Source organism: Ochlerotatus camptorhynchus, unplaced genomic scaffold (assembly GCF_037179485.1).
Source record: "Ochlerotatus camptorhynchus isolate MF236.1 unplaced genomic scaffold, CSIRO-AGI_Acam_v1.1 ptg000577l, whole genome shotgun sequence".
Lineage (NCBI taxonomy): Eukaryota > Metazoa > Arthropoda > Insecta > Diptera > Culicidae > Ochlerotatus > Ochlerotatus camptorhynchus.
In genome coordinates this window covers 5,099,523-5,125,444 of record NW_027041058.1, presented here as the reverse complement: position 1 = coordinate 5,125,444, position 25,922 = coordinate 5,099,523, and the positions used below count along the sequence as shown (strand labels likewise).

The following is a 25,922-nucleotide window of genomic DNA, read 5'->3' as shown; positions in this document are numbered from 1 at the left end:
ATACGTCAAAATTGGAACAAACGGTTATCTGTCAAAGTTTTGGGAAAAGTTATTCCAATCGATCAGACAGCCTGTCAAATGAATGAGATATCGCCTCTTTACACAATTCAACCTCTTTAGTTAATATCTGTTAAAACATGATTATATGATTATATGATATGATTGGAACTGTATACAGCCCAAATATAGCTACTTGCTCTTCTGTAAGAATCTGTACAGCTAAAAGCAAAAGTATGTTCCCGTACTGTCTACAGCATATGATTTTCTTACAGCAAGCTTCATCAACTTACAGCAAAATCAAAGAACTAAGTACGGGAACAGACCTTAGAAATGCATCCATCGATTTCACATACCCTTTAATTTTTAAATTATTTTCTATTAGTTTTAACACTTGTGTTATATTTTTTATAATAAACAGATTCGTGATTTCAAAAAATTACTCAAAAGAGAGAGATCCTGTCGAAGAAAACTTTAATTTTTAAAGGGTAGAAGTTGTGGAATTTTAAAATCTTCATGAAGAGAAATCAGACTAGCATTGAAAGAAATCAAGTGATGCCTGAGCAGTGGTGGCACGAATACTGGTTTTTAACATTTTTTTCCTTAACATTTGAACATTGTATGACCATAGTGAAGAAACACATACACAAACTGGCAAGCGTCAAAAATGTTGTGACATTGGTGATCTGTTTTCGACCAGCGACAGAACATTTTCGCACAAAGAAGCAGACAAGACCAACGTGCGACATAAATTTATGTCATGTAGAATTTAGCTGATTTCTGACTGATGCTGTTTATTACATGTAACTAAAATATAATAATAAATACTAACCATAGGTGTTAAAATTGTTCATAATTTACTGTCACACGCAAGCTTGCAGCTAAAATTTGATTACGATGAACTGTTTGAAAAATAATAGGCTGCGACATTTTTCCTATTCTCTATCTCCGGCGTTAAATTTCAACGTCAGAGTAATTGACAATTGTCTAAGTGACAACTGCACGTTGAGACAACTTGCAGATGACAGCGTAGTGTCTATGACAGGACCCAAAGGGGTCGACCTGCAAGGACCCTTATAGGATACCTTAGACAATTTGTCTACTAGGGCTATCCAGCTAGGTATCGAATTCTCCACGAAGAAAACTGAGTTGGTCGTTTTTTCTAGGAAGCATAGCCCAGCACAACCTAAGCTTCAACTTTTGGGTAAACCGATAATTCATTCTATGTCTTTCAAATATATTGGGGTCTGGTTCGATTTCAAATGCACCTGGCGATCCCACATTGAGTATATGAGACGAAAATGCCATCAAAGGACCAATTTTCTCCGTAGTCTTCGTATCGCGTTAGGATGTATGCACTCGACTCTTACGATGAGTCTAGAAGTGTTGGCGGGCATGTCTACACTATCAGATCGGTTTTTGGAATTGTTCGTCAGGCTCCTCACCCGTTGTGAAGTTATGAGCCCACTGGTAATCGAAAACTTTGAGAAGCTTCTTGAGCTAAACCCTCAAACTCGTTTTATGTCATTGTACCACGTGTACATAACACAGGATGTCAGCCCTTCACAGCATAATCTTCATCGTGTATGATTCTCCGACTTCGGCAATTCAGTCAGTTTTAATTTATCTATGACGCAAGAGATTCGCGGAATCCCAGAACATCATCGTTCCGAGATTGTTCCGTCATTATACACTGCAAAGTTTGGCCAAGTTGATTCCGCAAGATCGTTCTTCACAGATGGATCACTAATAGAGGCGTCCGCTGGTTTTGGTATTTATAACGAATTTCATAGCGCCTCTCGAATGCTTCAAGCTCCCTGTTCCGTATATATTGCTGAGCTGGCGGCAATATACTATACGCTAGAGACGATCGCCTCACTTTATTTTTACGGATAGTCTCAGTTCTGTCGAGGCTATTCGCTCTATGAGGCCGGTAAAGCACTCCTCATATTTTCTCATGAAAATACGAGAGCTTCTAAGTGCTTTATCTTTAAGATCTTTTGTCATCACCTTTGCATGGGTCCCACCTCATTGCTCGATTCCGGGCAATGAGATGGCGGACTCACTTGCTAAGGTGGGCGCTATGGAAGGCGATATTTACGATCGACAAATCGCCTGAATTTTGTTTTCCATTTATCGTCAACAGTCACTTGTCAGCTGGCAGAATAAATGGAGCGAAGGGAGTGGCCATCCTGCAACAGGGTGGTAGCATATTTCAATCATGCAATCACTTGTTCTACACCATACCTCAATTCTTGCTTATAACGGAGATATTAAAGTTTTTATGTTTTTGACCACCCTAGCGGCAATAATGGACCACATACCGATGTAGAACAAGCTGTCAAATTCACACGATTAGCCTTTCCCCACGGGAATCGAAAAAAACTGATAATTTTCATGCGTTTATAACTTGGCGGGTTTAGCAGATACCTTAAAATCCAGATAACTTTTCAAAGGGACTTATCTAATTTAATAAATTAAGATTCAAATGTCAATTTGTTGGAACTCTTGGCTCTCCCACGCAAAATAACAACACCGTATTGTTGGGGAAACATTACCTTTTATGATAGTTTACGTGGGAGTACTAAGAGTTTCGACAAATTGACATTTGAATCTTTGCTAACAAATCTCCATTTAAAAAAGTAATCGTGAAATGTTGATTATTTTCGGAACGGGAACGACCATAAGCAAGGAATCAAAAATATCTCCAAATGATAAAATGACAAGCGTTCAACGAATCGAATGATAACGCTATGTCAGAAGTGGAAAGCAATAATGATATAATCTTCTTCCTTTTCTCTAAGGGAACATGCATAAATGACGTAGCATTTTAGGGGGGAGGTGGGGGTTTCAGAATTTGTGACCGGCCATGTATGGGATATAGCCAAATACGCTACGAGGGGGGGAGGAGGGGTCTACAATTGATCAAAAATATGCTACGTCATTTATGGATGCTCCCTAATGACACCGCTCACTCAGGGCGGTCGCAGGAAACGAGCAAATTGTTGGCAAGCTGCTTCATGAAGTAAAGCCGAAGATGATACACGTGTGATAATGGGATTTTTTTTGTTATCTCTTTTCTCGACGTCCACATCCATGTATATTGCAACAAAGCAGGCAAGCAATTTTTTTTCCTTGATTTGTTTTCTGTCGATCTTGTTTTCCTTGCTGGGCACCAATGCTACCGACGCCAGGGAGGCAGCTCCCACACCTGGACCCTACTTATCGACCCATCAACTCATGAACCGGGGACCAAAGGGGTTTACTTCCCTTCCGAAGGAAGGTGTAATCAGAGATGTTATGCCTCAGAACATCCCGGCGGCGCCGACTGGGATTGAACCCAGGCCTGCTGGGGTGAGAGGTAATCACGCTTACCACTACACCACCGGTGCCGCTAAAGCGGGCAAGCAATATATCATTATCCTTCTACCGCTCCGATCGAGTTGTGTTACAGAGCGAGTTTGTCATGGTAGTCGTAGCAAACGTTTTGTCTGTATCGTTGGTTTATTGGTTGGTTTATGTGTTTGGATTCGCTGACCATATGAAGTCAAAAATCGATATTCCGTATTATTGTATAATCCATGATAGAGACTCGCTTTTTCCAAAACATATATAAGAAATCCAGTAATGCTCTCGATTTGAACTATTTTTCTTATCTAAATGAAGGGGAAAATGAAGTATCAGTTAATAATATCACTGTTCAAGAAATTTTTATGACTCTTGATAGTCTCGATGCCGGCGAAGGACCTGGTCCTGAGGAAATACCCAACTAGTTTTGATAAACCATTGTTTTGGCTTTACAATTTCTCTCAAAACAGGTGATTTTCCAAAAATTGGGAAGAAATCATTTTTAGTTCCAAAATTTAAATCTGGCAAAATTATTCGCAGTTCTACTTGTCCAACGCCCCCGGCTGGGTGAGGGATAGAGGATGACACACACACACAAAATTTAAATCTGGCAAACGGTCATTGAAAAGTATAGAGGTATTGTAATAATGTCATGCATTCCCAAAATGTTTGAAGCAATTGTTCATCAGAAAATATTTAACCAGGTTAAGCATCGCATTTCAAATAATCAACATGTTTTTTAAAGGTCGGTCAACATCTACTTATCTTTTGGAATTTGTAAATATTTTTATTTAAGCAATGGATAGAGGTAATGACAAGTACACTTTTAATATGGATTGGATCTTGCTTGACAGAAAGAATACAGATGGTTCGCTCTAAAGGAAAAATGTCCTCGCCAGTTAATGTTACCTCGGGACTTCCACATGGATCTCATTTAGGTCTTTTATTATTTATTTTATTTGTAGATGACGTAAAGTTTGTGTCAAATCGCTTAAATGTGTTCATATTTACTGACGATATGAAACTGTACATGGAAATCTTTAACAATTCTGATTTGCTACAGTTTCATAATGAAATTGATTTTTTCTACAATAGGTGCGTTGATATAAATGTTAAAAAAATGCAATATTATATCTTATTCCAAAAAACACACTACTCTAGACTTTACATGTACTCTAGGAAACCAACTGGTTGTAAGGTGCGATAAAATTAGGGACAGAATACTGCTTCAAAATTACATTCAAGCTATATGGACCATCCTTCATAAGGTTTTTAATTCATGTTTAAGAATACGAATAAATCTACTTTATAACCCTCTTGTAGCAGCCCACTTATTCTTCAAGAGGTTTACAAATCCTTAATAAAACCAAAAATTAATTCTCAGAAGCCAACCAATGCATTAATTTTTATATTATGTGGTAAAACAATGATTATCTATGCCAAGAAAGTCGAGAACTTTTGTTTTGACTGGACCGATGAACAGACCCGCCGCCTCCGAATTGGTAATACATCACACTTAATCTAGCTCGCTAAAATCTCCAACAGTCGATTACCTCGGCATTTATTGCTGAATAACTTTCGATAGGTTGACTTTGCAGAATTATTCTTAGAATTGTTCCAATTGACGGAAAATTGCAAATTATGCATTGTTTGATAAATAAAATAGCTTGTAGTAAACGAATTTCAAACAGACATGCGGGATGATTTTCCATTCTATATATTTAATAAAGTGTTTTCGGAACCAATTGCTTTATAAAGGTTGTTTATGAACAATTAATTGGAACGCATCCAAAGTTGTATCTTGCTTTACAAAGCAAGCAACGTTTTTTACAAAGATGCATTACACGATTTATGATGTAAACTTATACCATATGTTACGCTCCATTCAACCGAAGTTTACACTACTTTTTCGAACTGTGTGTTTCCGGATTCCGAAAATGTGTTAAAATCTTTGTTTCGGACTCGACCTTCTTCGATTTTTAGTTAAATTTGCCCAATTGCATGTTATGAGCAACTATTCACATATTTGGTAAAATGGGGCCATTTTGAATCCAGCAAAAAAAATAGTAATGCCAGATGGCGAATTCGTATTTTTAAATAAATTATATCACGAAAACGTCAGTTACAAGTGGGTCAGTAGGGCGCTGAATGGCTTCGGACTTCTCCCTTCCTGTAAAATTTGCATCATCCTAATAATAATTTAAAAAATAAATAAATACACTTCCGTAGCTCTTTTCCTGAACGAAAGTTACAAGTGACCACCCTTTTTTCCTTAATTTGCTCTCCGTCGATCTTGTTTTCCGTACTGAGTGCCAATGCTACCGAAGGCTGAGAGGTAGCTTCCACCCACACCTAGACTCTACCTATCGACCCATCAACTGTTAGACCGGGGACCAACGGTTTTTCTTCCTATCACGTCCTTGATGAGAGATTGTATGCCTCAGAAAATCACGGCAGTGCCGACTGTTATTGAACCCAGGCCTTTTGGGGTGAAAGGATATCACGCTTACTACTACACCAAAGCCTCCACTAAGTGACCATCTTGAAAACATTATAAAAATAAAAAAAATCTTCATATTCTTAGTGGATAGCAATAAAAAAAATGGAACAGGGTATACAAGTTTTTAATTTAATTTATGACTAGTCTTTGCCTCTATGTAAAAAAATACTTATTAGGGTCGCTCAAAATAACTATTTGGCTCCACCCAGCCCAATTAATTCCAAATTAGGTGCTACATTATGGAAGACAATCGAAACGACATTTGTGACGTAGATGTTATAGTTATGGCTATGCGTTTCTATAAGTGTGTTATCATTATTGCATATGGAAATTCCATATGCCATAAATCCAATTCGTTTGACTTTCAACCGCCAGGTCATGATGGGGTCCCATCTCATGCTTCACTGGCCCTTTGAAGTTTATATGGGAATTATTGTGGAAAAAGTGAACTATTTTCTCCTCTTCCTAGCTTGTCACCATGATGATTTACGGGTAAGCTGGCTAACTGTATTTATAGAAGATTTTTTCTGCTACAACTTTGTTGAAGACCCCATTTCTATTGAACGTCTGGAAAGTTAGGGTGATTCATTTAGTGGTTCCTTCAATATCGAGTTGTGGAGAGTTGACTGAATTTCCGAATTTAAAAAAATAAAAACCAAAAACAAATAAATTTAAGATCCTATTCATGAATTGAAATCTCACAGAGAACATTAAATTGTTGCTGAAAATTTATTCCTACACGTTAACAGAAAGCTTACAACAGCATCTTCTTTCATCCATTAAACATCATAGCATCGAACTGTTTCATTGTGATGCAAAACTGAAACATCAGCACTCACTCCAAGAGCGCATTAAAATAATAAACAAACCGTTAAACGTAAACGTGCTCAAGAACGTGCCGTCTCCCAAAAACCACCACAATTACGTTGTTATTCGCTCTTAATGCACACTCATTTCCTCCTTCGTGCTGCTAAATGTTTCTAATCTCTGCAAAATTCCCAACCTGCTGTTCTTTTGTGATGAAAAAAATCCTCTATTTATCCACCTATGGTGAGACTTGAACCTTCATAATAATTTAAACGATGACCAAATTATGGAATTTGGTTGTGACCACTTCTCCGAGAAAACGTGGTACATGTCCGGATGTGGGCACTCATTGCGGAAACTGTTGATCTTGTTTTTGAATTTGTATGTAATGTCTCCGGTTGTCGAGTAAACAGTGTTCTATGGGACCATATTATCTTTTGTTTGGCGGTAGTTGTGTCTAATTTGGTGTAGTGGTTGCCAGTAAACAAGCCGCCCGACATTGTGTAACATATACACCTACACACACACAAACACACACTCACACTCATGTAGACATTTTCCGATCTCGTCGAGCTGAATCGAATGGTATATGACACTCGGCACACCAAGGCTCGGATTGAAAGTTGGTTTTCCAAGCGGCATGCATACCCTTTTTTTGTAAGAAGGGTAAAAACCATTGGTATACTGACAATCAAATTGCCAATTTTGCAAAACACGAAATTATATCACGGACAGTACAGTCAGTTCTGATGTCACAAGATTTTAATTTGTGTTTTGTTTTGATTTTTTTTAAATTTTTTTTAAACAATGCATTAAATTTAGTTGCAATTTGAGATCACACGATCAAGAATAGATGCAAAAGAAAATCGCATTTAATTAGAATTGACTGTAATTTATTTGGGCATCGCATGTTTTAAATCTCACGATAAATGCGCGGCAGTTGACATTGTTTGTCATGAGTATCTTCAAATGTTCGCCATGAAATTCAAGTAGGAAGAAGTGGGACAATTTCGTTCTGAGACCTTTCCAAACACGCACCCTCTCATCAATCAAAATAGTTTTCATGAGAATCCTATTTCAATTGAAATGTTCCTTATCATTTCTGGGATCTCTTCAAATATGTGCTTTCTCAGCAATCAAAATAGGTCTTCATAGTGAGAAAAACAAGCGATGATACTGACATTCAATTATGCACCCTTGTCCGAGCCTTTTCTTGTTTCTAATCTCAAATCCGAGGTTCATAACCGTCAACAAGAAGAGCTTCAGGCCAGGGTTCAATGTGGGTTTTTTTTCTAAACAAAATATACTCAGAAATTTATCCAAATATCTATGATGATACTTGTTTAAATGATCAAATCTTGTCATTTTAGTGGAGATTTAGTTTCAAAGTAGCTGAAAAGCAATTGAATTGAATTGGATAAATTTTACCGAACAGTTCGTTCAGATTTCGGTAAAAATTACCGAAGTCGGCGATAATTTCTAAGTGTGTACTGGGCTCTCGCTGGCTCTCAACTTAGTGTTCTTTGAGCACTTTCACAGTTGATAATTGAGAGCTTTCTAATCCTGTACCATTTTTGCATCACCATATATTATGTAGCAAGGGAAGTCGAGATATTTCCCAACCCGATAAATGCCTAAACCGGTCTGGGAATCGAATTCAGCTGCCTCCAGCATTATCTTTTTATATAACTGAGTTTTAACCGACTGAGCTAAGGGAGACCCGATTCCTAACTAAAGGATCAAATTAACCCAGAATAGATCACAAAAGCTTGCCTCTTACAGCCTACTTATCTCGAGTACTACCACTCATAAGCAATTCCTTCAAGTGTTGTGCCTTTAAGATTGTGGGTAATATTAGCTACTAGATTGGCCGTTCTTCTTGCGATATTAGATAAAGCATACGGGTTAGTGTTCCATAAAGATGTATTTTGTAAAATCCGGAGCATTCGAGTTTATTTCACGAGTAACAGGAAAATAACAAAATATGCGTAGAAATATTTTATACGGATCAATTTGATGTAACTTGATAATTTTTAGGAGAACGCAAATCGTGGTCACCGGATCCGGTGCCAGAACATCCGGGTTTGGTTACTGGGAACTAATAACCAGATCTTAGGGACGAATATTCCCAAAGCCACGCAATCGGAATATTTTTTTTTTACAAATCACCATCGTACAAATTATGCTAAATTTGGACCCTCAAATCAAATGATGGCTACTTACAATAAGCACTGCAAAACGATTTAATTTACTATGACAAAAACCAAATTGAAACAACATTTCATTTTAATTCGTATTTTGGACACATAAAAATAGGATATTATTGAAGTAAACAATGTCACTAAACTGTCTCTTCGCATCAATTTGATGTAGCTTGATCTGTACATGCTCAGTGACCACAATAAACTTTCTCATGATAACCCGGATCTGCGTTCGGTCACTTGAAGTAAGAAACAATAACTTGTCCTCAGATATGCATCGATTCTACTTTATTGGTGTATCTAGGTTCTATTTCTCAAAAGATTTATGATACTTGTTTAGTTACCAACTTACCATCACTGTGGCCATTCAGTTTTGATTCCTTGTGGCCATTAGATTCAAAATCGGTTCTATCTAGAGTAAGGTGGAGCAAAAGTTCGACCATAGATCAAACAATTAAAATATCTCAAAGCAGGATTAAAACTAATTCCTCATATATGATTCCTAATTCAAGGCTTACAATTTTCTCTTAGAGAATTTGATAAATTTCTTTTCATTCGTAGCTAGAACGATTCATTCTAATAGTGTTCAAAACGATGGCTGCACACTCAGATATTATTACCGTACTCGGTAATTTTTTATCGAACTTTCAACAACTGAACGTTCGGTAATCAGTTCGGTAAACGAAATACCTGCCGAACGTTCGGTAAACCAATTTTTTGATGAGCTGTCAAAATTACCGAACAATTCGGTACTTTTTTGCGGAGCGATTCGGTAATTTTTTACCGAACTGTTCTTTAAACTGATTTTTCCATTATGTTTTTTAAATTTTACTACCGTTTTTAGTTAATTTGAATTAATAAGTCTTGAAATAATATTTATCAGTTTTTGTTTGATTTTAAAATTGTCACTGCACTTGTGATACGTGCAATAAAAAAAAATGTATTTGTCGCCGAAATGTGTTAGAGCCCGATGTTATGCGATGCAGTCCAGATAAATAACCTGCAATCACACCACGTTAAAATACATGCTATCGCTGATAATGCCTGGAAAATAATTGATTTGCTAAGCAAACAATTACTCACGAAAGATGTCGGTGATCCATTGATCGTTATCAAGAATTTTTATCATTACCTGCTCCATCGTAATTTTTTAAACCGCAATTTGCACTTTATTCCTAGTAAATAAAGCCTCTCCCGATTTGGCAGTTTAATAGTACAAAATTTCGGTAAAATTACTTGTGATTTACGCTTTGTTCGGTAGTTTTTTACCTAATTCGGCGTTTTGGCTTATTTTACAGGTCATTCGGTATTTTTTTTACAGGGTGCATCATATTTATAATCAAACTACCGAAACTTCGTTAGAATTTTACCGAATATTGGTGAAATTATTTTTGTTTACCGAAAAATCTGTAATATACTAAATTAACCGATTATGTCCGGTAAAAAAATAATTACCGAACAAGCAAAACCTAGCTGAGTTTGTGTATTTGAGAAGTTTTTCCACTACGAATCATTAAATGCTGCATGATGGTGTGAAGGACATAAAGAAAATTAAATGTGTGTAAGAACTTGGTGAAAAACGAAATCCAGCCTAAAATAGTGGATCGGACGAATCAAAATATCGATCCCATCGATATTTTGAATTATAATTCATATCATTTATAATTCCATTTTTTTTTCCTTGATTTGTTTTCCGTCGATCTTGTTTTCTGTACTGAGCACCAATGCTACCGACGCCAGGAAGGCAGCTCCCACACCTGGACCATACCTATCGACCCATCAACTCATGAACCGGGGACCAACGGGTTTATTTCCCTTCCGAAGGAAGGCGTGATCAGAGATGTTATGCCTTAGAACATCCCGGCGGCACCGACTGGGATTGAACCCAGGCCTGCTGGGGTGAGAGGTAATCACGCTTACCACTACACCACCGGTGCCGCTGGAAATTCAAATTTGTTTAATCAATTATTATCATGTTCCAATGAGTGCCTACACATTTTGTCAACATACCAAACTTTCTTCCCTGAATGTAATAAACGAATTAAAATTTTATTTTCATGTGTAATAATTGTTATTCACACACCTCAGTAATGAAACGCTCACTGAAGAACTTTCCTGACAATAGATAGTGTTACATTCATGTCCACTGCGAGGTGTAAGGAACAGTGAAGAGTGGACTGCATTGTTAATTTAATATATATGGAAACTCCTAAGCTCTACAACTGTTCTGAAAGAGGCAGATATTTTTCAAAACAGCAATGCTTCACATTCTTTGAATAAAGGGTGATACGGTCAAAATTTGGTCAATATCAACTTGACGTATTTCTTTCAATTTTGCATTTAAAAAACCTCATTTTGAAGGTGTGTGTGTGTAGAATGTTGCTCCTATTTTGATTTTGGAATTCACTCTTCAGTTGTCAAAATGCCGTCCAAGCAAGAAGAGCAGCGTATCAAAATTTTGCTCGCGCATCGCGAAAATCCGAGCTACTCGCACGCAAAGTTGGAAAAATCGCTAAAAGTTGCCAAATCAACCGTTACAAATGTAATTAAAGTGTTTGGGGAACGTTTGTCGACAGCCAGGAAGTCTGGATCGGGGGGAAATCGAAAACCGGAAGCCGCTGAGACGACAAAGATAGTTGCCGGTAGTTTCAACCGAAACCCTAACCTCTCTCTCCGAGATGCCGCAAATAAGCTGGGTGTATCGTCTACAACCGTGCATCGAGCCAAAAAAACGAGCCGGACTATCGACTTACAAGAAGGTAGTGACTCCAAATCGCGATGATAAACAAAATACGACGGCCAAAGCGCGATCCCGGAGGCTGTACACGACGATGCTGACGAAGTTTGGCTGCGTGGTAATGGACGACGAAACCTACGTCAAAGCCTACTACAAGCAGCTTCCGGGACAGGAGTTTTATACGGCAAAAGGAAGGGGAAAGGTAGCAGATGTTTTCAAGCACATGAAACTGTCAAAGTTCGCAAAGAAATATCTGGTTTGGCAAGCCATCTGTACCTGTGGCTTGAAAAGCAGCATTTTCATAGCTTCCGGGACTGTCAACCAAGAAATTTACGTGAAAGAGTGTTTGAATAAACGTCTGCTGCCTTTCCTGAAGAAACACGGTTGTTCCGTACTGTTTTGGCTGGATTTGGCATCTTGCCATTACGGTAAAAAGGCCATGGAGTGGTACGCCGCCAACAACGTGCAGGTGGTTCCCAAGGACAAGAACCCTCCCAACACGCCAGAGCTCCGCCCAATTGAGAAATACTGGGCTATTGTCAAGCGGAACCTAAAGAAGACCAAAAAAACTGCTAAGGGCGAGCAGCAGTTCAAGGCAAACTGGCTTTCTGCGGCGAAGAAGGTGGACAAGGTGGCTGTACAAAATCTGATGGCAGGGGTCAAGCGTAAGGCCCGGTAATTCGGATTTGGAAAAGCGGAAGCCTAACTGAATATTTTTCCTGAATTTTATACTAATTGAACTTGAAAAAGAAATTTAATTTGATTTTTTAAATAAACGATTTCACCGATTTACACGCGTTTTCCCTTGACCAAATTTTGACCGTATCACCCTTTATATCATGTTTGGCTTAAAGCTGTTGGAGTTATTGCCGAAGAGTTCTGATGGTGTGAAGCAATGCATTTGATCTGAGCTAATCTGAAACCAAACTTTGAATAAATTCTCTATCAAATCATGGATCCTACTCGGGCATTTTTGTGCGTAGGACATGTCTTACCTGTCCCATCCACTTCTAGCGGCTCTGCAAAACAATGAGTTTTATTTTGCACGGGCTTCGAAATCCTCAAAACAAACTTTTGACCAATTCGAACTTATGCTCCATCTTACTCTATCAGAAACTAAAAATTCAGACGCAGAAAAACTTTGACTATTAAAACATAGATTTGATAACACAAACCTTACTTAAATACAGTTTTCAATCCGGGTCGATATGACCCGTTAACATGTCACTTGTAGTCACTTGTAGAATTTGTTTCTGTGCCCTTTTAGAAACGTCCAAATAAACTGATTCTAATGCAGTCTCTAGAAAACCGGAAAAGTCAAGAAAATTCAAATCTCTAGATTTCTTCCGAAGAAAGTTATGTCGTGTTGAAAGTTCATTTGCATTGCAGTTGCCCCTGATGCATCCTGAAAAAAAAAAGAAGTTCTCCTGAGCATACCACGCCACTAACACATCTTTTCAACTTCTCAATGTAGTAAGATGAATTCCCCACGCGATGCAAATCCTTCTATATATCTCAAGATTAATGATTCATTATGTGCATGCTCCTGAACCCTAATAGAATTTGTATGGTTATTTTGCTTAACGACGTGTTTGGGGTATCATCCAAACCATTTGTGGAAAAGTTCGACAATTTGGGTTATCGTTCGTTTATGGTATTTTTTTATTAGGGAAGTCATATTTCTCCAGGCTTATAGCTACCAAGTACCAAACAAAAATGATCGATTACGGCTTACAGCTCGTTTGGTAATTCTGTCCGAAATAATAACCAATCGCTCAGGAGTTGAAATTTCGGTTAAAATCTTACTGACTTCGGTGATATTTTCTAACTGTGTTCATAGGTAGAGAATGTTCTATATTTCTTATTTGAATTAATCTTTTTTATTTTTTTATTTTTATTTATTTCTTGAATTAACTGAATGTCATTTGAGCTGAATATTGAATATTTCATTTAGCAAAATTCGTGTGTATTTCAAGCACAATTATATTAGGGTTGGTGAGCCATTAGTGGAGGTACTAAGGTAATTTATTTATTTAAAAATATATATACGAAGTACATACAATTTTTATTCGTCAATATAGCTATCAACCTCTATTTTGCTAGAAAAATGCATAGTAATAAAATTGCATATATTTTCAGAAAACTCGTCCTCCATTAATAGGAACACTGTTCCAGTAGTGGTGTTAGTTATTAGCTTTGGTTCCTATAATAGAATGCATTGGTTTCTTATGGACTGCACTATTATACGAACTCTACCGCAACTATTGGTGCAAAGGAGTGAAAATCTTATGGAAAATTAACTATTTTTCGTCATTTTTGTGATAATTTGAAGTTTGAAATATACAAATATGCTTTATTTTAGTAGAGCAACCGCTGCAAAATTATCTTATCTGGGTCTTACTCACTATTCAGAAACATAATCCCCATACCGTAACTATAGGTACTATTACTGGAACTCCTACCCTATATTCCCAGAGATATCTTCCAGTTCGAAAAGCTCCTCAATCTATCCGAGAATCGAACAAGTCTCTTCGGGTATTGTTTATAATCTTGCCTCTAGTGGCTACGCTAAATGGAAGCTCTATTGAGTTTAATGTATGTGCTGTACATAATAACAAAATATCGACTTAATTTCCAAAACCGATCTTAAATTCCATGTGCCACATAATGAAAATGCAGCACGTTAAACGGTCAAGCAACAGTTTATGTCGATTGTATACCCACCACCATCCGCCACGATCGGTGTGGTGTATAGTTGATTACCAGTTTATGCCCGGGTTCAATTATGCGGATCATTTGCTGCCTTGTGCGAACCCACCTAGGCACCGTGATAAGTATATGTATTGCGATGACATTGTACTGCCATTCCAAAGTCCATTTTTTCTTGAACAAGCACGGATGTCATCCCCGAAGGGAGCACGCAGAGAAATTATTGAATCCATCTCGATGCACGGTAAGCTTGGTTCTTTTGATGGGGATGGATTTTTTTTTTTGTCGGTGAACGCCTTTTATTTTTTCGCCGATTCGTCTCGTCTCGTTCGCATCAATTTCATTCATTTCACAGATCCAAAGTCCATTCAGGCAGCTTCACGGCGCACTACTATGTGTGTACGAATATCAACCATAAGACGACGACGGACGACGTCGTCGTTGAAGCAAGGCCGATGTGCTTATAAAAATTCTCTTTTCGTAATCGAAACACTTCTATGCTAAATATATCACACTGTGTATTGACCCACAAATTCAACACTCTTTTAAATGCACAACGCACGTGCAACGCCTTCCGCAAAATGCATTGACTGTTGGTGTAGGTCGGCTTTTTGAATGCACCGTTGTAACGTGGCTTATGTAAGACATTTGGTATTAGATGTATACAAGAAAATATAGCGTATCAGGAGAATTAGAAATACCTAGATGTTTACTAATAGTAAAAAAGTATTTCCAGCACTAAAGGTGACCTTGACTAAATATTTTGTAAATTGAGATTGTTCGATTTTGTTAATTTTTACTTCACATTATTAAGGAAGCAATTAAAACGCATTCAAGTAATTAATAACGGCTCATATTCACCTTTGTTGTAAAAGCACAGTTGTGATCACAGTTTATAGTTCGAAGAATAAAATAACCGATTTTTACAATACTCAGACAAGGGATACTCGCAAAATCACTGCCAAACGACCAAAATCAAAAAAGCCGGTGAACTGATGGAGAACCGTCCGTGAACTAACCCGTGCAGCTTTCAGAAATGTACATATAAATATAAACACGCGTCTAGTGGTACAAGTGAACGCCACACTACACTGCCCGGGTATTTATTATCATTGTGTACGAGCTTGATCGTGAGTTGCTCACTGAATATGCTATGAATGTGGTTGAAATTGGCACGTGCGATTGTTTGATTATAGTGAACGTTATCATTGCTCGCTGTATTGATTTGACGTACAATGGCATAGTGGTCCACACTATTTTGTCGTATGTAGCTCGTTCCCGGCACAATTTCATCGCATACTGCATTTTTTTTTATCGTTTGTAACAGATTATACCCCGGACAGACTATGGCTTATATCATGTAATATAGGCTGTCTTGTAATGAGCACTCATACATAGGATTTCCAGTGAAAACTAGATGTATGAGTGCTCATTGCAAGACAGCCTATATTACATGATATAAGCCATAGTCTGTACGGAGTATTACATCGCATGACATTTACATTATTTTTAGTGTGATGATAGCAAATGACTAAAAGCCCTTAAAGTCTCACATGACACTTAAAGGTACACAGTTTGAGTGCAAAAAATATTGTATGCAACTCGTTGCAAAATTCGATTTTTTTGGTAAGATTTGTTGGAGTTCTGCTGAAAAAATCTTCATTTTGCAATTTGAATTCCTTTAATGAGCTATTTGGATCTTAGCTGCGATTTTTAGCAAAACAATGATTTCACTCTTAATACTGTTTGTCTATTGTGAAAATCACTTCAAACATGGCTCACACAAATAGTTGTACCGTTTTAGCTAACAATACTTCCCGTCTTTACTTACACGAGATACAGAGCATCTTGTAGAAAATCGCATATATGTATGTGCGGCTATTGCTATTTTGCTGTGTATATATTCGCGCTCTCATAGGCCCATCACTACAATCTGATCTTTGCGATGCGAAGAGGTAAAATTACACCCTAGCTGATATATCAGTAGACGTGTTGGCTTGATTCTTCATCATGCGTGTTAGTTTTTTTTTTGTTCTTTTACTTTTCAGTCCATGTATGCTTTATGTTGTTGCGTGCAACACAGATTCACATGACACTTGTTCTAGCTCTATCTATGCTTACAGAACCGCAACCGAAGTGTTCACCGAGAACGTTAGGAGAAGGTTTCGTGCGAACGCATATCCAGTTATTTTTTTAAACATGTTCAAGGTTAAAATGAGCAAACTTATTACTGATAAAACTAACTTTGTATATGCTCCATATACACTCTAGTAGCAGTCGGTAAGGTACAGCGCCAGCATGTACTAGAAATCAAAAGAAAGTTTAAAGTCCACAAAATGAATATGCAATAAGCAACAAACTGGGTTTGAAAACAGATTGAACAACCGGTTGCAACCAGTTTGGAATGTTCAACTTTGATTAAGTAGCCATGGACCGTGCCTTCAATTGATGACGAGGAGCATACAACGCATACGCTGACAAGCCAATAAGCGGATCGTTCACATTTCAACAATTAATTGATAGAATTGTCATGTGTTTTTAATATACTATTTTCGAAGCACTTATCTTGTTTATGATGCAGAACGAAAATCTATCAGTGTTAAGATAAGTGCAGAACGAAAAACTTTTAAGCGTTTCTGCTACAATGATTGAGTTGATTAAGTCTCTCATTTTTTAAACAACCGGTACAGTGCCTTCCCGTTTTTGGCAATACGTGATTTTTGTATCTCTGCTTTTTATGCAATCTAAGCCAGTAATGTTTGAAACATATCCATAAAGCATTTGTACAAAACTGTGTGAAAGTAATTCATAGCACACAGACAACCAGACATACCACTGGCAATTTGTTCGTCGAATACGCATTTAACGGTAAATTTAAATGTTTTTAGTTGGTACTACCTCCATCTGTGACGCGCATTGTCAATAACCCTTGCGATTGACGTTTACACACTACCGCCATTTGTTCAGCGCACTACTCAGTATACTCAACAGATGGCGGTAGTGTTTTAAGCGACAATGTTTTATATTGAAAAATATTCAATGTATGTCTGTTTGTCTGTGCATAGCAGTTGATGTCGTGTTGCCAAAAACGGGAAGGTACTGTTAAAATAACAAACTTGAACCTTAATGCAAAAAATCATCTAAGTTGATGTTAGTGTTAGTCTTATTATAAGTATTTGTGTATGGGTACCCATTTCTGGATAGAGCTATAAGAAAGGCTTGTCAGCTTTTTTTGATGAATTAATGCTATCGATTATTTCTAGAAATTCAAGACAGTAGCACGTTAAATACATTTGGAAAAATTGCTCTTCGATAGAGATAGATAAATGTTTTTTTCCTAAAAATTTGATAAAAACCATCTTAGCTACAATTTTGCTGAAGACCTATTTAAAAAAAATATATAAGAAAGATGGTTTTTGAACATAAAATGTTTTTTTTTTCTTTATTTATTTATTTATTTATTTATTCGTCAATCAATCAAATCGTAGACTACATATTAACATTAGGACTTATGTTCTATGACTTCGCAGGGTTCTGAAATATATTTTTAATTCTGTTGAGGGCATATTTAGGTCAATCATTTCACAATGATGATTATAAACAGTCATCATCTTATTTACCGGTCAAAATTTAGCGTAATTGTTCCGATGGCGATCTACTGCGAACAAGTGTTGATTGCGTAGTTGTCGGGAAGGTGCATACAAATTTAATCTTGACAATAGATCAGCTGAGTCAATGCGTTGCGAAATGATATTGTTTAATAAAGAAATCTTTGCGTAATCCCGACGTTCTTTCAATGTTTGAATGCTGATCAACAAGCAACGTGCTTCATATGACGGGACAGGAAAAGCCGTCCAACCTAACTTACGTAGTGCATATAATAAAAATTGCTTTTGGATTGACTCTATTTGTTCTTCATGCTTTTTCATATAAGGTGACCAAACAACGCTACAATATTCTAATATTGACCTCGCATAAGCAACGTAAAGTGATTTTATTGTATAAGGATCTTTAAAGTGGAGACCGAAACATTATATAAAATTAAGCATATTGCCTGCTCTTTGTATTATTGTGTTATAATGGTCCACAAATGTCAATTTAAAATCTAGAATAACACCTAAATCTCTTACATTTTCACATTTTCATTACCTAATGTAATACGAAGATTTTGTTTGTTTAGTTTCCTACTGATAACGTACAGAATACATTTTTTATTATTAAGTTTCAATAAACTTTACTACACCATCTGTAAAAAAGATGTATTTCATTCTGAAACACATTCATATCGTTGTCGCTTCCTATTTCTAAAAATAGCTCATGTTATCAGCGTATATAAGTACTCTGATATTTTTAAAAATAAGAGAGAATTCATTAATGTACAAAATAAAAAGAAGGGGACCTAGATGCGAGCCCTGGGGAACTCCTGACGTGACATGAATTGGCTTAGATTTTTTCTCGTTGAGTCTTACAATTTGAGGCGATCAACTAAATACGACTTAATCCAGGTGAGGAGCTTCATCTCAATTCCCATTATTTCTAATTTAAAAATGAGCATTGGGATATCAATTCTGTCTAAAGCTTTGTTGAAGTCCGTATATAGAGCTTCTACTTGGTTACCTCTGTCCATTGCATTTGATACGAAGTCCACAAATTCCAAAAGGTTTGTGGTGGTTGAACGGCCTTTAAAAAAGCCAGGTTTGAGGACCACCCTAATGTCAAAAACGATCAAAATAAGAACGGGTTTTAGCAATAAAAGGTTTACAAAAAAAAATGTCTAAAACCTAATGCACCTAGGGCTTTCGTCTCACCCAGAACCATAGTGAATTCTTGTTATCTCGTAATTTTGTAGAGATCAATTTACATTGATCGACAAAAATGTGCATATCAGTAAAGTTCTAGCCACGAGCAAACGTGTTTGTTTTTTCACTGTCATATTTTTTCGCTCGTTTCGGCTAAAACTTCTGTGCAAATAAATAGTTTTAATGGGTAATAGACAAATATTCAAATAAGACTCCTCAAGAGTGAAGCGAAGGTGACCGTGCGCCGTGAAAAAAAAACCTATCATTGTCGGATCGTACTCTGTTCGTGTGTTCTTCATATAGATCGCCGCCTGTGCTGTGCACCAAACAAGGCACCAAGCCCATTATTGTTGGGAAAAAGGATGGAAGTTCTGATATTCTTGGACAACCGAACTACTAATTTAAGCCACGAATCCTGGCAGCCAGTCAAAGGACGTGTGTGTGCTTTCACTCCGAAAAAAATAATCTTCATTGAACCTCCAACATCCAATTGTCCGACACACCAAGAAGAAGGGACCGAAGGAGTACTCCATTTGAAGCCCGGAAAAGTTTATGATCACACTCAAGTGGACCAGTTTTGGTGAGATCATTTAATTTTTTTACATAAATTTAGAATTTGATGTACATTGGAGGCATTTGGTGAGATCCTTCAATTATACTATGTAATTTAAACCATTCATTATATTTCATATGTTTGTTAAATTCACTCTTACATAATTCGGAGCGTTTGGTACGCACAAATGCACCTGATTGGGGCCCATGAATAAATTCAGAAATCGATTAAATTTTACCGTCCCAATGGCTAGTTCATCTAGATAAAATTGGATAAATAGCAGATTTTTAGCGATGGGTTCAATCTTAGATCCATAGGCCAACATTAGAGCCATTTCCCCTATATTTATTTGAACTCGAATACATTCCCAAAAATTGGATATGTGGTTTTCACCACAATTTGAACATTTAAATTTCTTAACATCTTCCTTCACAGGACAGTCGTCCTTTGCGTGAGAGGAATCACCACAATTCAGCTGGCATGTAGCAATTTTTTGTGACCCCAACCCTGGCACTTCTTGAAGTATTCCCACTTCACTCGGACATGGAGCATAAGGCTAGCTTTTTCAAAGGCCTTGAGAATGTTTAGTTCACTAGACTTGAGATGAACTAAATAAAAATCATTAGAAATCCCGTTGCGTGAACCGCCAGGACGGGATTTCATTTTAATTTTGATTACATGGAACAGCACAGCTCCAAGTTATTCTGCCAGTTCATTTTTGATCTGATCCAGGGATACACCACTAGGCAGACCTTTCATGACAACCTTGAATACACGTTTAGTTTTGTTGTCGGAAGTACAAAATTGGTGCTGCTTCTCAGTAAGATATTTGAAAAGACGTTTGAATCCGTCCAAGGTCCAATACACGGCATCCACCCCGACGGCCAATTTGCAGTGAAAACTTGAATTACATGAAGTTCAAAAGTTCTGTGCGAAGAGCATGGAAATCGGTAGTGTTTATCACAATAGGGGGAATCTTTTCCTTCTTGGCATTAAGCCGGGAAAGTTTACTAGAATTTTTCCCGTATGATGGATCATTCTCATCATCCGTGAGGATATTAAATTGATTGCTCGAATTAAATTCATCAGAAGGGGGATTAAGAGATTGCCCTTTTCTTTTGAGCTTAGACACCATGGTGGCAGTAAAATGTTTTTCCAAATCGACGTCCAAGCAGATTACTATAAGAATCTGAAGGATTAAAGAGAAATTTTCCTAATTAATATCCAACAGGATTACCTCGGGTAGGGTCCAAACAAGGATCAAAGAGGAAGAAGAGTCGTAAAAGGCAGAAAGTTTACAGGTATATTAAGCGCTGAAAAGTACTGTTTAAATTTGTTGTAGCTTTAGATAGCAGTAACACTTCCTTCAGCAAAAAGAAAATAGATCCGCACGGTAAGAGAGCATGATGCTAACTCGATTTGACGTTTATCTTTTTGCAATTTCTCAAGCTTATCGCTTGTCGCAGGTTAGCTTATTACGAACTCTCAAGTTAGTGTTCTAGATGCACTTGGACAGTTATAAATTTAGAGGTTTCGATGTCTGTACCATTTTTGCATTAGTATAATTGTGTGGCAAATCGAGGGAATTTTCCAACTTAAAAATTATGTTTTTGTTTCGAAAGTTTCGTCCAATTTGGTTGAAATTTGTTCAATAATGAATAGACTAAGTTGGCTTGGTTTCTGAACTTATCGAAAAGTTATTGGAAAATTAAGTAGTGTAGTTTTTGTTATTCGTGGGTACTGCACTATTTTGTCTTGCAAAACATTGATTGACCATTTTGATTTTCTCAGGTAATACGTAGGATAACCAACTTCATCGACTGGTATACACATAATTGATGGCAGTTTTTTGGCTTCGACACCACCAGGGAACTCATGTTGAATAAATAGCACAAGCATCAAAACCAAATTTTTAACTATTAAAGAGCCTTTACTTGGTTTACAAACTGAGTACATAATACATTTCGAACAATATCACGTTTTTTCATGTTTTACTCAAGCGTAAATAACCCGCGAATCATGAAACCTTGCTGTACTTTCTTAATTGATTTACGTGGGACACGCCAGAATAAAAAAAAAATGTTCAGATTCGTCGCCATTAAACATATTCCCGCTAAAACCATTTTTTTAATTGCAAGATTTTGTGGCTTAACATTAGAGTTTTTATTTGTTTTTACTTGATGCTATTCACTTACAAGTTGGTTTACCCGAGAGAACACTATTATTTGTTATCAATATGAATGATTAATTAGCACATGTAACTTTCTTCACGACAAACATATATAGACAACTATTTTGATTTAATTTATTATTAAAAACTACACAGGTAACATTAATTTCAAATACTTCATCCAAATTGTAAACAAACAAGATTTGCTTAGTATTATTATCCTTGCGATCACTACGTAGTATTCGATTGTTTTTGTGTAAAAGTATCGATAAGGCAGACGATAAGACATTTTTCAGGACATGCGTGTTAGGCGGACTATGCCATACACGATAGCACGCATACACACATCCCAGCCCGGTGCGGGGTCACATGCTTGTGAGTTCCATTGAAAATCGTCAATTAAAGGCTGGGGTGAAAGTTGAGGGGGGCATCGGTGGCCAATGTTGGTGTGTGCTTTCCAGCAATTTCATTGTGCGTGTTATGATATTCAACAAATGATTTTCCGAAGACAGATGAAAGTGGACCACGAGGTATTGAATGGTCCTATTTCATGTTTGATTTGTATACGGCTTGTGTGGTTGCATATTGATTTATTAATTATTCTGAGGCACAAATCACAATTGAACTGAATGTTATGTACATGAAAAGGTAAGGATGATCTAATCAGGACATTCAACAGGGTGTCGTAACGAATTTTTTTTCTTTCTAGTTTTGATATATTTTACTAGGATGCGTATAGGTCTCGTGTTAACTCTTCGAGCACCAAATCCTAATTAAATGTTGTAATATCAAGCTGAACATTGCATTAGGTCCTAAGTAACATTGACAGATTTTCTTCGTCGACTTTCTCTTTGCATCTCCACGCCCATGTAAAGGCATTCCCACTTATTTTCAGCTCACAGATCGATAAAAGATCAATTCATGTAGCATCTAATACGTCAACCAGATCAAGAAACGGTTATGTGCTCAAGTTATAAACGAAAGAGAAAGTCGATGAAGAGAATCGATCAATGTTACTTAGGACCTAATGCAATGTTCAGCTTGATATCTTCGGTAATATTTTGATGGATTTCTGATGTTTTTTTTTATCTTGTTGGATGGATATAAGCTCCCCTTTCTTATGATTAAATTTGTCATGTCACATGGTGGTTGGTCTTTCTTCATCTTATTCGCTTAGTGCATATTAGCTTATTGCGTGCTCTCAACTTAGTGTTCTAAATGCACTTCCTCCGTTATTAATTGAGAGCTGCATGAATACCAATACCAATGCATGAATTTGTATATTGTGTGGTAAACACAATGATACTCTATGCCCAGGGAAGTCGAGAAAATTTCCAACCCGAAAGATTCCCTCGACCGGACCAGGAATCTAACCCGCCGCTTCCAGCTTGCTAATACCGTGCCTTCCCAAGTAATATTGCAAGTTTTATAGTGGTTTGAAGCATGCTACAAGTCTAAATCATGGTCTACAGAACCCTCATAAAACCAAAATTGTTACTTGGGTTTACTGACTAGGCTATGAGGCCTCCATGGTGGTTGGTACAATTAATTACATTTTTGGATTTTAAATTATTGTCGAGTTGATTTTTGCAAGTTAAAACTGATTGTGTAGAATAATATAGAATGCTAAATAATCGAAGTTTTAATTGCACTGTTGAAATAGTACTGGCTTCTGGAAAACTTAGACAAAAATAAATAATCTGGTTTTTACGATGAAATGACTGAAACAGGTAACGTTACTACAATTTTATATAGTTTGATTCTACCTTATACAAATAAATTCAAAAGAATTGAGTTGAATGCGTCCTTTATTTTTTGTTAACGTCTAGGGATGTAATTGTTGAATTTCATGTTCTTCAAAGGCTTCATGTGATGGAATAAAACTTACAGTTACTTTTAAAATGCTGTTACTTTACAGTATGTACATGAAAACATTTCTTAAATATTAGCAACAGGTGGATGAAATATTCAAATATTCATAATCATTATAGTAAGAAAATGGCTACGAAATTAAAAACTAGTGCGGCCTAATCACAGAATTATAAAAAAATCTTGTAAATTAAAAATTAAATGATACTGATGTTACTTGTATTGTGGTGAATATTTTTAAATACGCTTCACACAAATTTAAATAATATTTTTGACTATAATCATAAAAGCACTAAAAGTTACTATAAGTAACTACTCAAACTTCTTACCAACTCAACTGATCAAGCTCAAAGTCTAAACAATAAACCTTGAATATTTGATCCACCACCAGACAAAATCCCAAAAAAATTGAGGCACAAACTGGAAAGTTATAGCATTTGGAAGTTTTGAGGAGAGGCAAAAAATTTACTGTTTTTACTTTATGATTGCCAGTACTGTACACAATGGTTTAGCATAAAGCATCAGCTTTTGAAAATCTAATGACTATTACCCGCTTTGATATACAGCACCCGTTCGATTCTGGCAACAAGCCCAAAATTTTAGTGTTGCCAAATTCGAACAGGATTTAGGGTAATTGATTCTGGTTGGACCTATCCAAAAACTGATGATGGTTGGACCTATTTTTTCAATCGCTAGTTTAGTCAATCTTCGCTAATTTTTTTTTTTCAAAGATCACTTTACTATCATAAAAAACTCATTTTCTTCAATTTGCATGGGTGTTTTATTGAAAAAACTTCAAAACAATTGAGTTTCAATGTGTTTTCAAAACAGTTCACTTTCCACGCATTAGCTCGTCATTATGCCCTACTTTCACACATACAAAAAATATATTCCTTATTTTTTATTTTCATGCAGTAAAATACTGCTTTAAGGTGTAAACAACACGTTAGTACGCCATTTATCCATTGGTTTCACTAAAATGTTTGAATAATTGACGAAATTCGAATAGATAAATATGATCATGGTTGGACCTACGCATGATGATGGTTGGACCTATGTGTTTCCTAAGACGGCCGCTAGGTGCGCTTTGGTTTGTCTACATCCTTCACGCGCAGCTGATTTGAAATTCGATTTCGTTTTGGCCGAGTGATCGGTTTCTTCGATTGAAAAAATGGCTGAAGAAAAGAGTTATACGGTTGAAAAAAAAAAAGAACTATAAAACCGGAATTAAGTTCTGATATTCGGTCATTTTAAGCCCCTAAATTCCCCGGGGGCACCCAGATCATGCCCGGAAGTGGCCAATGTGGTCCAAGGCACTCAATTTTGTTATTGATTTTGTTATCGAATTTGGAAGTAATGTGAAGTGTCGCATGATAGGTTTTATTCCTGCCATGTCAAAATTAGGTCCATGTTCTATATACCCTGGAACTTGTTCCGGCCATATCTCCGGAACCAGTTGACCGATTCCAAAAATATTCAATAGCTTTCAATAGGACCACAATACCTATAGTTTGACGTTAAAAATTTTCCAAATCGGATCAATGATTTCCGAAAAAATGAGCCATGATGAATAGCCTAAACAAACTCTCTAAACAAAGTTTTTGAACAAATATGGGCTAAACTAGCATTTGCAAAAATAGGTCCAACCATCATCATTTTTTAGGTCCAACCAAGATCAGTATAGGTCCAACCATCATCATAATTCTTTGCTGAATAAAAACGTTTTATAAAATCATTTGTTCGTAATATTTAACTTTTTATGTTATTATTAGAAACAAGAAAGGTAGATCTTTCCCCTAATCACGCATTTTTCATAATTATACGTTGAATTAAAAAAAAAAATTCGACATGAATGTTGACGTCGTGTGAAACCGGCTTAAATAGGTCCAATCATCGTCAGTTACCCTATTTTTAAATTTAATTTATCCTGATGACTGTGGGCGTCTTAGTGGAATACCTGTATAATGAGAGAGAAGGATTAGTCGAGTATTAGTACAAAACACTGAAGAAGTCTGCACATTATAGACGAAATACGCGTATCTGTCAAGGATAAGCAAATAAGGTAGTGGAATTAAATGGAAATTACTAATCCTTCTCTTTCTCATTATATTTAATTTATGATTGCGTTGGTTTTGCACCACCGTGAGTCATCTTTATAACATAGACGTTACTAATCATTAATCTTTTATTAAAAATTGTAATCACAATGAGCAAACAAACGTTATTTTCTAA

At 36.6% G+C, this 25,922-nt stretch overlaps 1 protein-coding gene across 1 annotated transcript in view; it reads right to left on the bottom strand.

The window, feature by feature from the left end:
• The window catches only part of pdgy (pudgy), a 28,893-nt gene extending 13,598 nt beyond the window's left edge, over positions 1–15,295 (bottom strand). The window contains exon 1 of the mRNA XM_065236913.1: positions 15,161–15,295. The gene's annotated coding sequence lies outside the window, so the exon portion shown is untranslated. The remainder of the gene's footprint in view (positions 1–15,160) is intronic.
• Positions 15,296–25,922: the final 10,627 nt, after the last annotated feature.